Source organism: Triticum urartu, chromosome 2A (assembly GCF_056163025.1).
Source record: "Triticum urartu cultivar PI428250 chromosome 2A, HENAU_Tu73, whole genome shotgun sequence".
In the NCBI taxonomy this organism is placed as follows: domain Eukaryota; kingdom Viridiplantae; phylum Streptophyta; class Magnoliopsida; order Poales; family Poaceae; genus Triticum; species Triticum urartu.
This window is the reverse complement of record NC_141874.1, coordinates 206116961-206131258: the sequence shown is the minus strand read 5'-3', so window position 1 is coordinate 206131258 and position 14298 is coordinate 206116961.

The window sequence follows — 14298 nt, the reverse complement described above, 5'->3', positions numbered from 1 at the left end:
TGAATCTGTAGACGACCTTGAAGGGGGACTTGCCGGTTGTAGAGTGTCTTGCGCGGTTGTAAGTGAACTCGGCGATAGGTAGACACTCCTCCCACTCCTTGATGTTCTTCTTGATGAGTACTCGAAGGAGAGCAGAGAGTGTGCGGTTGGTCACCTCCGTTTGGCCGTCGGTTTGAGGATGGTAAGCCGTGGAGAAGAGTAGCTTGATTCTGAGCTTGGCGCATAGGGTCTTCCGAAAGTATCTTAGGAACCTGACGTCGCGGTTCGAGATGATCGTCTTTGGCACTCCGTGTAGACGCAATATTTCCCTACAAAAGAGGTTTGCAATATGTGAAGCATCGTCTATCTTGTTGCAAGGAATGAAATGTGCCATCTTGGAGAAATGGTCCACAACAACAAATACTGAATCCTTTCCATTCCGAGTCCTAGGCAATCCAAGTACAAAATCCATGCTAATATCTTCCCATGGTTGGTATGGAATTGGTGGAGGCATGTAAAGGCCATGGGATTGAGATTTAGACTTAGCTTTGTGGCATGTAGAGCATCGGTTGGTGAAGTGGTTGACGTCATGAAACATCTTGGGCCAATAGTAGTTCTTTGAGAGCGTCGTGAACGTCTTGTCTCGTCCAAAATGTCCCATTAAGCCTCCTCCATGAGATTCCTGCAAAAGCAACAAACGAAGAGAAGACTCGGGGATGCAAAGCTTGTTAGCTCTCATAAGATATCCATCTTTGATGTAATAGCGTTCCCAAGAGGTGTGCGTCAAACACTTGGCATGAGGAGTAGCAAAAGTAGGATCATGCTCATACAAGTCTTTTATATGCTCAAAGCCAATGACATCCAATTCAAGTTGAGTAACACGCATGCATATGCGGGAAAGGGCATCCGCCAGAATGTTTTCCTTACCTTTAATGTACTTGATGACATAAGGAAAAGACTCAATAAATTCACTCCATTTAGCATGATGCTTGTTCAACTTGGTTTGGCCCTTAAGATACTTGAGCGTTTCATGATCGGTATGAATGATAAACTCATGAGGGCGAAGATAGTGTTCCCATTCATGCAAAACACGGACTAATGCATATAGCTCTTTGTCATAGATGGGGTAATTGAGTTGCGCTCCGGAAAGTTTCTCACTAAAGTAAGCTATGGGGCGCTTCTCTTGCGTTAACACACCTCCTATGCCATTACCACTAGCATCGCAATGAATCTCAAAGGGTTTGTAAAAGTTGGTTAAAGCAAGCACGGGATCATGAGTAAGCAAATTCTTAAGCTCATTGAAAGAGGTATCTTGGGATGGTTCCCAAACAAAAGGCGCAGTCTTCTTGCTCAAAGCATGCAAAGGCGAAGCAATGGTGCTAAAATCTATCACAAAGCGACGATACAAACCCGCAAGGCCAAGAAAGCTATGCACTTGTTGCAAATTGGTTGGTTGTGGCCAAGTCTTAATAGCATTGATCTTGGACTCATCAACATGAACACCCTTAGAAGATACAATAAAACCCAAGAAAACGAGCTTGTCCACGCCAAAAAGGCATTTCTCCATATTAGCATAGAGACGCTCTTTTCTAAGAGTTTGTAAGACGGTTTGGACATGGGTGACATGCTCTTTGAGAGACTTGCTAAAAACAAGGATATCATCGAAGTAGACCACAACAAACACACCAATGTAAGGGCGGAAGACATGATTCATAAGACGCATAAAAGTACCCGGTGCTTCCGATAGACCCATAGGCATGACCAACCACTCATACAAGCCAAACTTGGTTTTGAAAGCAGTTTTCCATTCATCACCCTCTTGTATGCGGATTTGATAGTAACCACTCTTAAGATCAATTTTTGAAAAGATAGCGGCACCACTAAGTTCATCAAGCATATCATCAAGGCGTGGAATGGGATACCTATAACGAACGGTGATAGCATTTATAGGTCTAGAATCAGAGCACATGCGAAAGCTACCGTCTCGTTTTGGCACAAGAATGACTGGGACGGTACAAGGGCTCAAACTTTCACGCACATGTCCATGGGCTATGAGATGCTTTACTTGCCTTTGTATTTATTTGGTTTCTTCAAGGTTGACACGGTAGGGAGCTTTGTTCGGAAGCGGTGCTCCGGGATGAGGTCGATGCGGTGCTCGATGCCTTGTAGTGGAGGTAGTCCCGGAGGTACCTCATCGGGGAAAACATCATGAAATTCATGGAAAAGAGAAGACAATACTAGAGGAAGAGTGTGAGAGGTGTTAGCTTGTGGTGAATTGTCCTTGCACAAAAGGACGTAGTGTAGGACACTAGATGGGTTCTCACACACTCCACTTATCTCAGTTTTGGTGGCAAATAGGACTAAGTTCTTCTTTTCGCTCATCGTGGAGATGCTCGATTTGGGCTTGTGGCACTCACTCTCTTTTTGGTGGCTCTCTCTCTCACTATGATATCCACGATGGGTGGCTTGCTTGTCGGCGATCACTTGGCTTGGAGACTGATACGTCTCTAACATATCTATGATTTTTGAGTGCTCCATGCTATATTGTCTTCTGTTTTGGACATTATTGGGCTTTATTATCCACTTTTATATTATTTTTGGGACTAACCTATTAACCGGAGGCCCAGCCCAGAATTGCTATTTTTTTTGCCTATTTTAGGGTTTCGAAGAAAAGGAATATCAAACGGAGTCCAAACGGAATAAAACCTTCGGGAACATGATTTTTGGAACGAAGAAGATCCAGGAGACTTGGACCCTACGTTAAGCAACCAACAGAGAGGACACGAGGTAGGGGGCGTGCCCTCCACCCTCGTGGGCCGCCTGATGCTCCATCGACGTACTTCTTCCTCCTATATATACCTACGTACCCCCAAACGATAATATACGGAGCCAAAACCCTAATTCCACCGCCGCAACTTTCTGTATCCACGAGATCCCATCTTGGGGCCTGTTTCGGAGCTCCGCCTTGGGAGCATCGATCACAGAGGGCTTCTACATCAACACCATAGCCTCTCTGATGAAGTGTGATTAGTTTACCTCAGACCTTCGGGTCCATAGTTATTAGCTAGATGGCTTCTTCTCTCTTTTTGGGTCTCAATACAAAGTTCTTCCCCTCTCTTGTGGCGATCTATTCGATGTAATGTTCTTTTGCTGTGTGTTTGTTGAGACCAATGAATTGTGGGTTTATGATGAAGTTTATCTATGAACAATATTTGAATCTTCTCTGAATTCTTTTATGTATGATTGGTTATCTTTGCAAGTCTCTTCGAATTATCAGTTTGGTTTGTCCTACTAGATTGATCTTTCTTGCAATGGGAGAAGTGCTTAGCTTTGGGTTCAATCTTGCGGTGTCCTTTCCCAGTGATAGTAGGGGCAGCAAGGCACGTATTGTATTGTTGCCATCGAGGATAACAAGATGGGGTTTTCATCATATCGCATGAGTTTATCTCTCTACATCATGTCATCTTGCTTAAAGCGTTACTCCGTTCTCTTGAACTTAATACTCTAGGTGCATGCTGGATAGCGGTCGATGTGTGGAGTAATAGTAGTAGATGCAGGCAGGAGTCGGTCTACTTGTCTTGGATGTGATGCCTATATACATGATCATACCTAGATATTCTCATAACTATGCTCAATTCTGTCAATTGCTCAATAGTAATTTGTTCACCCACCGTAAAATACTTATGCTCTCAAGATAAGCCACTAGTGAAATCTATGGCCCCCGGGTATATCTTCATCATATTAATCTTCCAATACTTAGTTATTTTCATTGCCTTTTATTTTACTTTGCATCTTTATCATAAAAATACCAAATATATCATCTCATCATATCTATCAGATCTCACTCTCGTAAGTGACCGTGTAGGGATTGACAACCCCTTATCGCGTTGGTTGCGAGGATTTATTTGTTTTGTGTAGGTGCGAGGGACTGGCGCGTAGCCTCCTACTGGATTGATACCTTGGTTCTCAAAAACTGAGGGAAATACTTACGCGACTTTGCTGCACCACCCTTTCCTCTTCAAGGGAAAACCAACGCAAGTGCTCAAGAGGTAGAAGAGACATGGGACGAAGTACGTACTCCTTTCCTTTCATCTTGAAGATGTAGTGGTTCGTTCGACCGTTGTGGATGACTCCTCTATCAAATTGCCATGGGCGTCCAAGGAGAATGTGGCAAACGGTCATTGGAACGACGTCGCACTCCAAGGTGTCCTCGTAGGCGCCAATTTTGAAGGAGACTTGTACTCAATGCTCGACTTGGATAGTGACGGAGTCGCTAAGCCATTGCACTTTGTATGGATGTGGGTGCTTCGTCTTGGGCAATTGGAGCTTGGAGCAAAGTTCTTCACTTGCGAGATTATGACAACTCCCTCCATCGATGATGACCTTGACGGATCATCCATTGATGCCGGCCTTGGTATGAAAGATGTGGCATCGTTGGTCTTCTTCTTGGTGATGTTGGAGAGTCAAGACCTTGCAGACAACAAGAGCGGGACTTGAATCTTCATTGCAAAATACTTGTTCCTCTTCATCGTTCACTTGTATGTGCATGGCGACTTGCTCAAGAGCTTCCGTTTCTCCTTCACTCATCGAGTCGTAGGTTCTGTCATCGTTGAGGATCATGGTCCTCTTGTTGGTGCACTCGTAGGACTTATGGCCTTGGCATCCGCATGTGAAGCATTTGAAGGAACGTGTCTGGACGGTCTCATCGGTGGGGGTTGATGATGATGAAGCTCTGGGCTTGATGTTGCTTGTAGTAGGAGGATGACTTGGAGTTGACGAAGCTTTCTTGGAACTCGACTTGTCGATGTTTCTTGTAGAAGGCTTTGTAGACGTTGTTGGAGTCATTAAAGCTTGGGTGTTGGAGAAGCCGTATGACTTGAATGAGAACTTGGCATAATTGTAATCGTCTTGCACTTAACGTTCCGCTTTGGTAGCTTGATGCACTAGCTCGATGAGGTTCGAGTATGGTTGGAAGTCAGAGATCTTCTTGATAGGATGGTTGAGTCCATTCAAGAAACGTGCCATTGTTTGCTCATCATCTTCCGTGACGTTGGCTCTTATTGTGGCAATCTCCATCGCCTTTAGTACTCTTCAACGCTCTTGGTTCCTTGCTTGAGTAGTTGAAGTTTCTTGAAGAGGTCGCGGTTGTAGTAGGTAGGCACAAAGTGTGCTCTCATGACATCCTTCATTTGCGCCCAAGTAGTGATGGGTGGCTCTCCTATTGTCTCTCGGCGCTCGATAACTTGTTCCCACCAAATGAGGACATAGTCTTGTAACTCAAGGGATGCCATCGCGATCTTCTTTTCTTCTTCAAAGTTGTGCAAACAGAATATTTTGTCAACCTTCAATGCCCATGATAGGTACTCTTCGGGATCGTTGCTTGAGTTGAACTTGGTCATGGTGAACTTGAGCTTGCCGTAGCGTTGCTCTTCATTGTGTTGGGGTCGGGGATGATGACACCCGTGTTGTAGATGATTGTCAAGCTTGTGTCGATCTTGGTGAGGAGGGTTGTCAACCTCAAGTTGCTCTTGTCGTGGAGGATTTCCATTGTCGTCAAGCTCTTGATGAACTTGATGATCTTTGCCACCTTGTGTAGGAGCTTGTCAAGCTCGAGGAGGAACTTGAGGAACTTGACGGTGCACGCGAGCTTGGAATCTTCGTTCTTGAATTTCTTCGCGAAGTGCTTCTTCATGTTCACGAGCTTGTCGGCCTCGGTTGGCTACGGCTCGACTTGAATCTTGGAGGGCTTGTTGCGCCGCAAGTGCATGAGCTTCACGGAGTTGTTGTTCTTGGTGTTGTGCCTCAGCATCTTGTGCATCTTGGCGTAGACGCGCGCGCTCTTCCTCTTCATGTTGGCATTGTCGTTGACGTCACGTGCTAGCGTGAAAGCCTCTTGGGTTTGACATTGTCGGCGCTCTTGAGAGTCGGTGTCCCGTAGAGGATTGAGGTGTGCTTGACGATCGTTGTGCGCGGCACGGCGTAGAGTGTTTGATGTCGGTGTACTTGAGCCGGAGAGGGTGAAGTCGGAGTGTCGACTTGAACGGCTCCTTCTTGAAGAGGACGAAGTGGAAGAAGAGCGGTTGACCAACAAAGCGCGAATCTCATACATCCTTGTGTCATTCTCTTGCTTGTGATCGTTGAGCTTGTGGTCTAAGTAGTCCCTTGTACATTGCTCGGAGAGTCGCAAGTCGGTGGTGAGGTTGTCGATGCGTTCACTCATTGCTTGTTGCTCTTGATGCAAAGCACGTTGTGCACCAAAGAGGTGGCTCTTGGTGACGTAGAGTTCATGTCGTCGTCGTGCTCAATGAAGAGTGGGTTGGTAGAAGTACTTGGCCTATCCATCATTCCAAAAAAATGTGAGTGGTAGAAAGAGAAGAATGAATACCAAATGTACCTTGACCGAAGTTGACAGTGGATCAATGATCACTCCAATGTGGACAAGGAAATTGCACACGTGGTACCAATTCTTGTCGGTTACTCACACCTACACAAGTAAAAGCTTATGGTGGAGCTTGGTTAGGATGGTGGCACAAAATTTGATGCAATTGTAAGTGAGCTTCAATAATGTTGGAAAATATTCGCAAGATTGCAATGCAACAAGTAGACCAAGCGATGTAATGTACACGGAAACACACATGCAAAGAGATAAGTGGGGTTGGGCAACCAAGGTTGAGCCAAAATGTGGAATCCACAAAAATGCTCGTGTTGCACAACACTAGAGAGACGCTAGCACGATTGCACAATAGGCGTATACAAAGACTTGTGCACAACCTACTACGCAAAAATGCAACGACTTCTATCCCAAGTATGTTCTATGCAAGGTGTTTCGATGATATGATCCAAGATGATCTAATATGACAATCTTAATGTTGTATGATGCTATGGTTCTTGCTTAAAAGCTCTTTGCTTATCTTTCCTTTTTGCTTAAAATCTTGTTTGGCTCTTTGATGTTGGAGCTCTTTTCTCATGCAATGCTTGATGAACCAAGATAGCAATTGTGTATGTGATGACAACCTTGTGACACAAGAGATGATACCAAGATATGCAACAATGATGTATGTATTCTATGGGAGGATGATCACTAATGTGCACAAGTCTAGTTTCCGGCAATACTCAAAGGCTAGTCTCGATGGGTAAGCAACGCAAAGGAGTAAGGCTATGATGGCTATCAATGTAATGGCAAGAGTGATCTGTCCAATACCAAGATGAGGTTACCGTTTCTTGCGGACGGTATGGTCTCAAAATGATGACACGAATACCAAGATGTAGTCAAGGTGGTCGTTGTTGATGACGCCTCCGTGGCGAAGATGAGCGGTGGTGATGTTGATGTCGAACCATACCTAAATAGCCGAAACACAAGTAGGACACGGTACCGCAACTCAAATTCTCAAAGCAAAATTGGACCAAAATTGCCGGAGTTGGAGTTGGTAAGCGGTAGTTGTGTATGTGGTATATGGTGGTGCTATGCGGAAGTGGTGGAGGTATGCAGAAGTATATGGGGGCACCGGAACAAAATTTGGCGAAAAATGGACAGAAAACGGGCGGTGGAGAGGAAATGGTGCTGCCAGGGGCCGGATGTCCGGGCTCTAGATCCGTGGATGGATACGAAGAACACCACATGGAGAGGTCAAATCCGAGCAAAATTCGGCGGAATTTGTGGATGGAAATTGGGGAAAAGTGGATGGAAAGCTAGATCTACCTGCAACACATAAAATCCACGGTTTGGGGGCTATTTTTGTGGGGAATTTTCGAATTAGCAACAAAATCAACAAAACTAGGCTAGCAACACAACGGAGAGGCTCCGAAATCGTGATCAACGTGGCTCTTGATACCAAGATGATGTAGGGTAGGAACCCTAATCGCCTGATCTTTCATGAAAGGAGCGGATCCCGCGATGAACATGAAGAACGCGAGGAGGCAAACGAGGGAAAACACATGGAAAACACAAGAGAACACTCAAACCAACAAGTATGATCACACATGCCCTAGATCCTTGAACACAAAGGAAGATACAAGATCCAAAGTCAACAACGGACGATACAAAAGGTAACCGGTCTTCTCCGTGAGGAGGTCTTGAAGTTCTTCTCCGCAAGGAGGTCTTGAATCCAAAGGGATCTTCTCCGTAGAGGTCGCGGTCTCTCTCGTGGAGTAGATCTGATGTGGATGAGCAATGCTCTATCTCTAAATATGAGCTAAACCAATGCTAACCCTAGAAAGCTGGATGAGCTGGAGTATATATAGTCTAGGGGGTAAAAGGAGTACACGGGCCTCGACCCTTCACTGTGTGGAGACAGGGAGGCCGGGCGTCCGGGCGTCAGCCCGGATGTCCGGGCTTTCATGCGGGGCCAGATGTCTGGGCTGGCAAGGCCGGATGTCCAGGCGTTCACGGAGGGACGGATGTCCGGGCTGTGGAGGTCGGATGTCCGGGCTGGTGAAGCTAGCCATGGCGCTCTCGGGAAGGTGGTGTCGGGATATCCGGGCTCGAGGCCGGATTTCCGGGCTGGGCCGGATGTCCGGGGCCTGTAGATGCGCGGCGGCTAGTAGGCTGTTGTGGTCGAAGTCTCCAGCAGCCGGATGCCTGGGCTTGGGGTCGGATGTCCGGGTCCTGGAGCTGCCTTCTTCTTCTCTCGGTGTTCCTCTTCATCCGTGAATTTGGGGACTTGTACATCTTCAGGTGCATCTTCGGGAGGGTCCCCTTGGTACCTAATCATGCACAACAACTCGGACTTAGGTAGTAGTCATATCTCATGCATACAAAGTGGAAGTTCGGAGAGGTGAGAGTTCACCTTATCTTCGATAGCCTTCGCTCGGGCTCTTGTCATTGGTCCAAGTGGGGTCGTAGGGGACGTAGGTAGGTCCATGGGGATGACTTTGGGGTGCTCCGCATCAGGTTTCACTAGAGGCTTCTCTCAAGATAGCAAATAATACGGTGGGTGAACAAATTATTGTCGACCAATTGATAGAAAAGCGCAAAGTTATGACAATATCTAAGGCAATGATTATGAAATATAGGCATCACGTTCGTGTCAAGTAGACCGAAACAATTCTGCATCTACTACTATTACTCCACACATGGACCGACTCCTGCCTGCATCTAGAGTATTAAGTTCATGAAGAACAGAGTAACGCATTAAGTAAGATGACATGATGTAGAGGAATAAACTCAAGCAATATGATGTAAACCCCATCTTTTTATCCTCGATGGCAACAATACAATACGTGCCTTGCTTCCCCTAATGTCACTAGGAAAGGACACCGCTAGATTGAACCCAAAGCTAAGCACTTATCCCATTGCAAAAAAAACCAATCTAGTTGGCCAAACTAAACCGGTAGTTCAAAGAGAATTACAAATATATTAAATCATGCATATAAGAATTCAGAGAAGATTCAAATAATATTCATAGACAAGTTGATCATAAATCCACAATTCATCGGATCTCGACAAACACACCGCAAAACAAGATTACATCGGATAGATCTCCAAGAACATCGAGCAAAACATGGTATCGAGAATCAAAGAGAGAGAAGAAGGCATCTAGGTACTAGCTATGGACCCATAGGTCAGAGCTAAACTAGTCACGCTACATCGGAAGGGTAATAGAGTTGATGTAGAAGCCCTCCATGATCGAATCCCCTCCGGCAGGATGCCGAAAAAGGCCCCAAATGGGATCTCACGGGAACATAAGGTTGCGGCGGTGGAAAAGTGTTTTTGTGGATGCTTCTAGTGGTTTAGGAATATATGTGAATATATAGGACAAAGAATTAGGTCAGAAGGTGTTGGTGTAGGCCACAAGGCAGGGGGTGCCCCCCCTAGGGCGCGCCCCTGTGGCTTGTCGTCTACTCCAAGGTCTTCTGACCTGCAGTCCAAGTCCAACAGGTGTCTTCTGGTCCAAGAAAAATCACTGCGAAGGTTTTATTCCGTTTGGTATCCTTTTCTGCGAAGCTCAAAAACAAGGGAAAAAATAGAAATTGGCACTAGGCTCTAGGTTAATAAGTTAGTCCCAAAAATAATTTAAAATAGCATATTAATGCATATAAGACATCCAAAACAAATAATATAATAGCATGGAACAATCAAAAATTGTAGATACGTTGGAGACGTATCAATATCCAAGGCAATGATCATGTATATAGGCATCACGGCCGAGACAAGTAGACCAAAACGATCATGCATCTACTATTATTACTCCACACATCAACCGCTATCTAGCATGCATCTGGTGTATTAAGTTCATGGAAGAGCGGAGTAACGCCTTAAGAAAGATGACATGATGTAGACAAGATATATAAACTCACGTATGAAATAAATCCCATGTTTTTACCCTTAATAGCAATGACACATGCATGTCATTCCTTTTTTATCACTGGGATTGAGCACCGCAAGATCGAACCCATTACAAAGCACCTCTTCCCATGGCAAGATAAATCAATCTAGTTGGCCAAACTAAACCAATAAATCAGAGAAGAAATACGAGGCTATAACAATCATTCATAAAAGAGTTGAGAGAAAACTCAAATGATATTCATGGATAGATCTTATCATAAACTCACAAGTCATCAGATCCCAACAAACACACCGCCAAAAGTCATTTCATCGAATAGATGTTCAAGAACACCGAGGAGAACATTGTATTAAAGATCAAATAGAGAGAAGGGATGATGCAGCACAGCTACGGTAAGTATTTCCTCGGTTATGAAACCAAGGTTATCAATCCAGTAGGAGAACCAAGCAACACTATGTAAATGGTACCTGCACACAAAGAACAAATACTTGCAACCCGACGCGTAAGAGGGGTTGTCAATCCCTCTACGGTAAAAAGATAGATGAAATTGTATGATATTGGATAAATAGATCAAGCAAAAATACAAAATAAAATAAGTAAAGAAAAAGTGCAGAAAGGTATTTTTGGGTTTTTGGAATAATAGATCTGAAAACAATATGACCAAAAGATAGACCCGGGGGCCATAGATTTCACTAGTGGCTTCTCTCAAGAAAATAGCATATGGTGGGTAAACAAATTACTGTTGGGCAATTGATAGAAGGGCAAATAATTATGACGATATCCAAGGCAATGATCAAATATATAGGCATCACGTCCAAGATTAGTAGACCGACTCCTACCTGCATTTACTACACTCCACACATCGACCGCTATCCAGCATGCATCTGGTGTGTTAAGTTCATGGAGAAAAGGAGTAATGCAATAAGAACGATGACATGATGTAGAAAAGATCTATTCATGTAGGAATAGACCCCATCTTTTTATCCTTAATAGCAATGATACATGCGTGCCTCGCTACCCCTTCCGTCACTGGAAGAGGACACCGCAAGATCGAACCCATCACAAAGCACATCTTCCCATTGCAAGAAAAATCAATCTAGTTGGCCAAACCATACCAAAGTTTCGGAGAAGAAATACGAGGCTATAACAATCATGCATATAAGAGATTAAAGAGAACTCAAATAACATTCGTGGATAGATCTGATCATAAACTCGCATTTCATCGGATCCCAATAGACACACCGCAAAAATTCATTACATCAAATAGATCTCCAAGAACATCGAGGAGAACATTGTATTCAGAATCAAAAAAGAGGAGAAGCCATCTAGCTACTGCCTACGGACCCGTAGGTCTATGGTGAACTACTCACGCATCACCGGAGGAGCCTCAATAAGGATGGTGAACCCCTCCATGATCGTGTTCCCCTCCGACAGAGTGCCGAAATAGGGCTCTAGATTGGATCTCGTGGTTCTGGAACTTGCGGCGGCTGGAATTGTGTTTCGGTCGCTCCCCTAGGGTTTCTGGCATATCTGAGTATTTATAGAGCTAGGGATGGCAATGGGGACAATCCCCTATGGGGATACCTACAACATCGCCATCCCCATCTACTCCCTATCATCCCACCCCCATCCCCGTTTACATGACTCGGGATGAAATTTCCCCATACCCATGCCCCACTGGGGAATGGGGCCCCATTAGGGTCCCCATCCCCATAAACAAATACTCATGTACATAATATGACACCCTATAATCAACATACATAAATGGTGTTGTCCTTGTCCTGCTAATGCATATCTAGGTCGTACTGACTTCTTGGTCATGGTGGCAGCTGAGGTGAGGACGTGAGATTGGTTTAAGGTTTTTCAGAGCTTTTAATTTGTTTTGCAAGTTTGTTTGTGAATATTTTAAGGTTGACCGCAGTGTCACAGTTACTAAACGGGTCCCCGATGGGTATTGGGTCTGGGAATAGGATATCGTCCCCATCCCCGTTGTACCCTATGGGGAATAAATTAGTTTGGTAAATATCCCCATGGGGATGTTTTTCGCCCATACCCACCCCCTAATAGATGAAATCCCCATGGGTTTGGTGGGTATGGGGCCCCGTTGCCAACCCTATATAGAGCTAAGAGGCGGTGGAGGAGACCTCCATGGGCCCCAACACCATCAGGGCGCGCCAGGGGCCTATAGCGCTCCTAGGTGGGTGATGGGCCCCATGGGCCTCCCCTCGGGTGCTTCCTTGGCTCCCAAGTTTTCTTCTGGTCCAAAAAAATCTCCAAAACATTTCGTGGCATTTGGACTTCATTTGATACTGATATTCTACGAAGTAAAAAACAAGGAAAAAACAGCAACTGACAATGTGCACTATGTCAATAGGTTAGTCCCAAAAAATGATATAAAGTTGCTATAAAATGAATGTAAAACATCCAAGAATGATAATACAACATAATAACAATTAAAAATTATAGATACGTTGGAGATGTATCAATAGGTCCATGGTAAACTACTCACTCATCATCCGAGGGAAGCAAGGATGATGAAGAGCCCCTTCCGGCAAAGTGCCGGAAAAGGCCTCCAGATGGGATCTCGTGGTTCTGGAACTTGCGGCGGCAGAAAAAGTATTTCATGGACTCCTCCATTAGTTTCATGATTTTAGAGAATTTATAGAGGCGGAGTTAGGTCAAACAAAGCCACGTGGGCCCCACAACACACTAGGGCGCACCTACCCCCTTAGGCGCACCCTAGTGTCTTGTGGGCCCATGGTCCATCGTCTGGTCTTGTCCCGAAGCTTCTAGTGTCTCTTTTCTCCCAAAAAACTCCAAAATGTTTCATAGCATTTGGATTTCGTTTGGTATTAGTATTCTACGAAACCAAAATCAAGCAAAAAACAGCAACTGGCACTAGGCACTAAGTTAGTAGGTTAGTCCCAAAAAATGATATATAATTGCTTGAAAGTGTATATGAAACATCCAAGATTGATAATATAATAGCATGTAAGAATGAAAATTTATAGATACATTAGAGACATATAAATTCCCACATATTCCATGAAGATCTTTATCGGTTGAACCACGATGTCAAGGATTCAATTTATCCCGTATACAATTCCCTTTGTTCGGCGATATGTTACTTGCTTGAGATTCGATCGTTGGTATCTCCATACCTAGTTCAATCTCGTTACCGGCAAGTCCGTTTACTCATTTCGTAAGACAACACTACAAAAAATACACTTTTGTGATGGTATGTGTTTGTCACAGTAGGTCACGTTTTCTGTCATGCATGTACATCCATGACAACTTTATGACAGAATCAAGATAGTCATACATGTGCTATCGTAGAAGTGTTCCATGGCATTACCAAAATTATCATCACGGAGGTGTCCAATTCCATGACGATAAATGGCGCGTCATGGAAGTGCTTTCGTCAAGTGTGACCGACACGTGGCATCCATCGTAACGAGTCACCGTTAAGCTATCGGGTCTGGTTTTGGATCCGATAACCCGTTAATAGCCCGGACCAATAAGGATTTTCCACGTGTAAAATTCTCATTGGCCAGAGGAAACACGTGTTGGCTCACTGTTGGGACAGATGACATACATTCATTGGACAGGAGGCACATGTGATATGTCGACACATGGCACGACCCAACAGAGGCCCATTCTGGTGAAAAGGCCGGCCCATTTGACTTGGTCAAAAGGTAACAGGCTGGCCCACGGAAAGCCTGTTAACGACCTGTTCGTATATAGCCCATTTACGGCCCGCTAACTCACGACCCGTTACAGCCTATCAGAATTAAGCCCAGTAGCTTCATCTGGGCCGTCCAATATGATTCCAGCCCGTTGTAACTTCCAGACCATGTATGGCCCATGATGTCTTTCGGCCCATACGAGGCCATTTGTAACTCTTGGCCCATTAATGGCCCATGGTGAATCAAGCCCGCAATGAACAGTGTACCGCTCTATACCCATTAACGGCCCATTATTCCATTGGGCCGTTTCCAACCCGTGTTATCTTTCGGGCTTCTCAGGGCCCATTTAT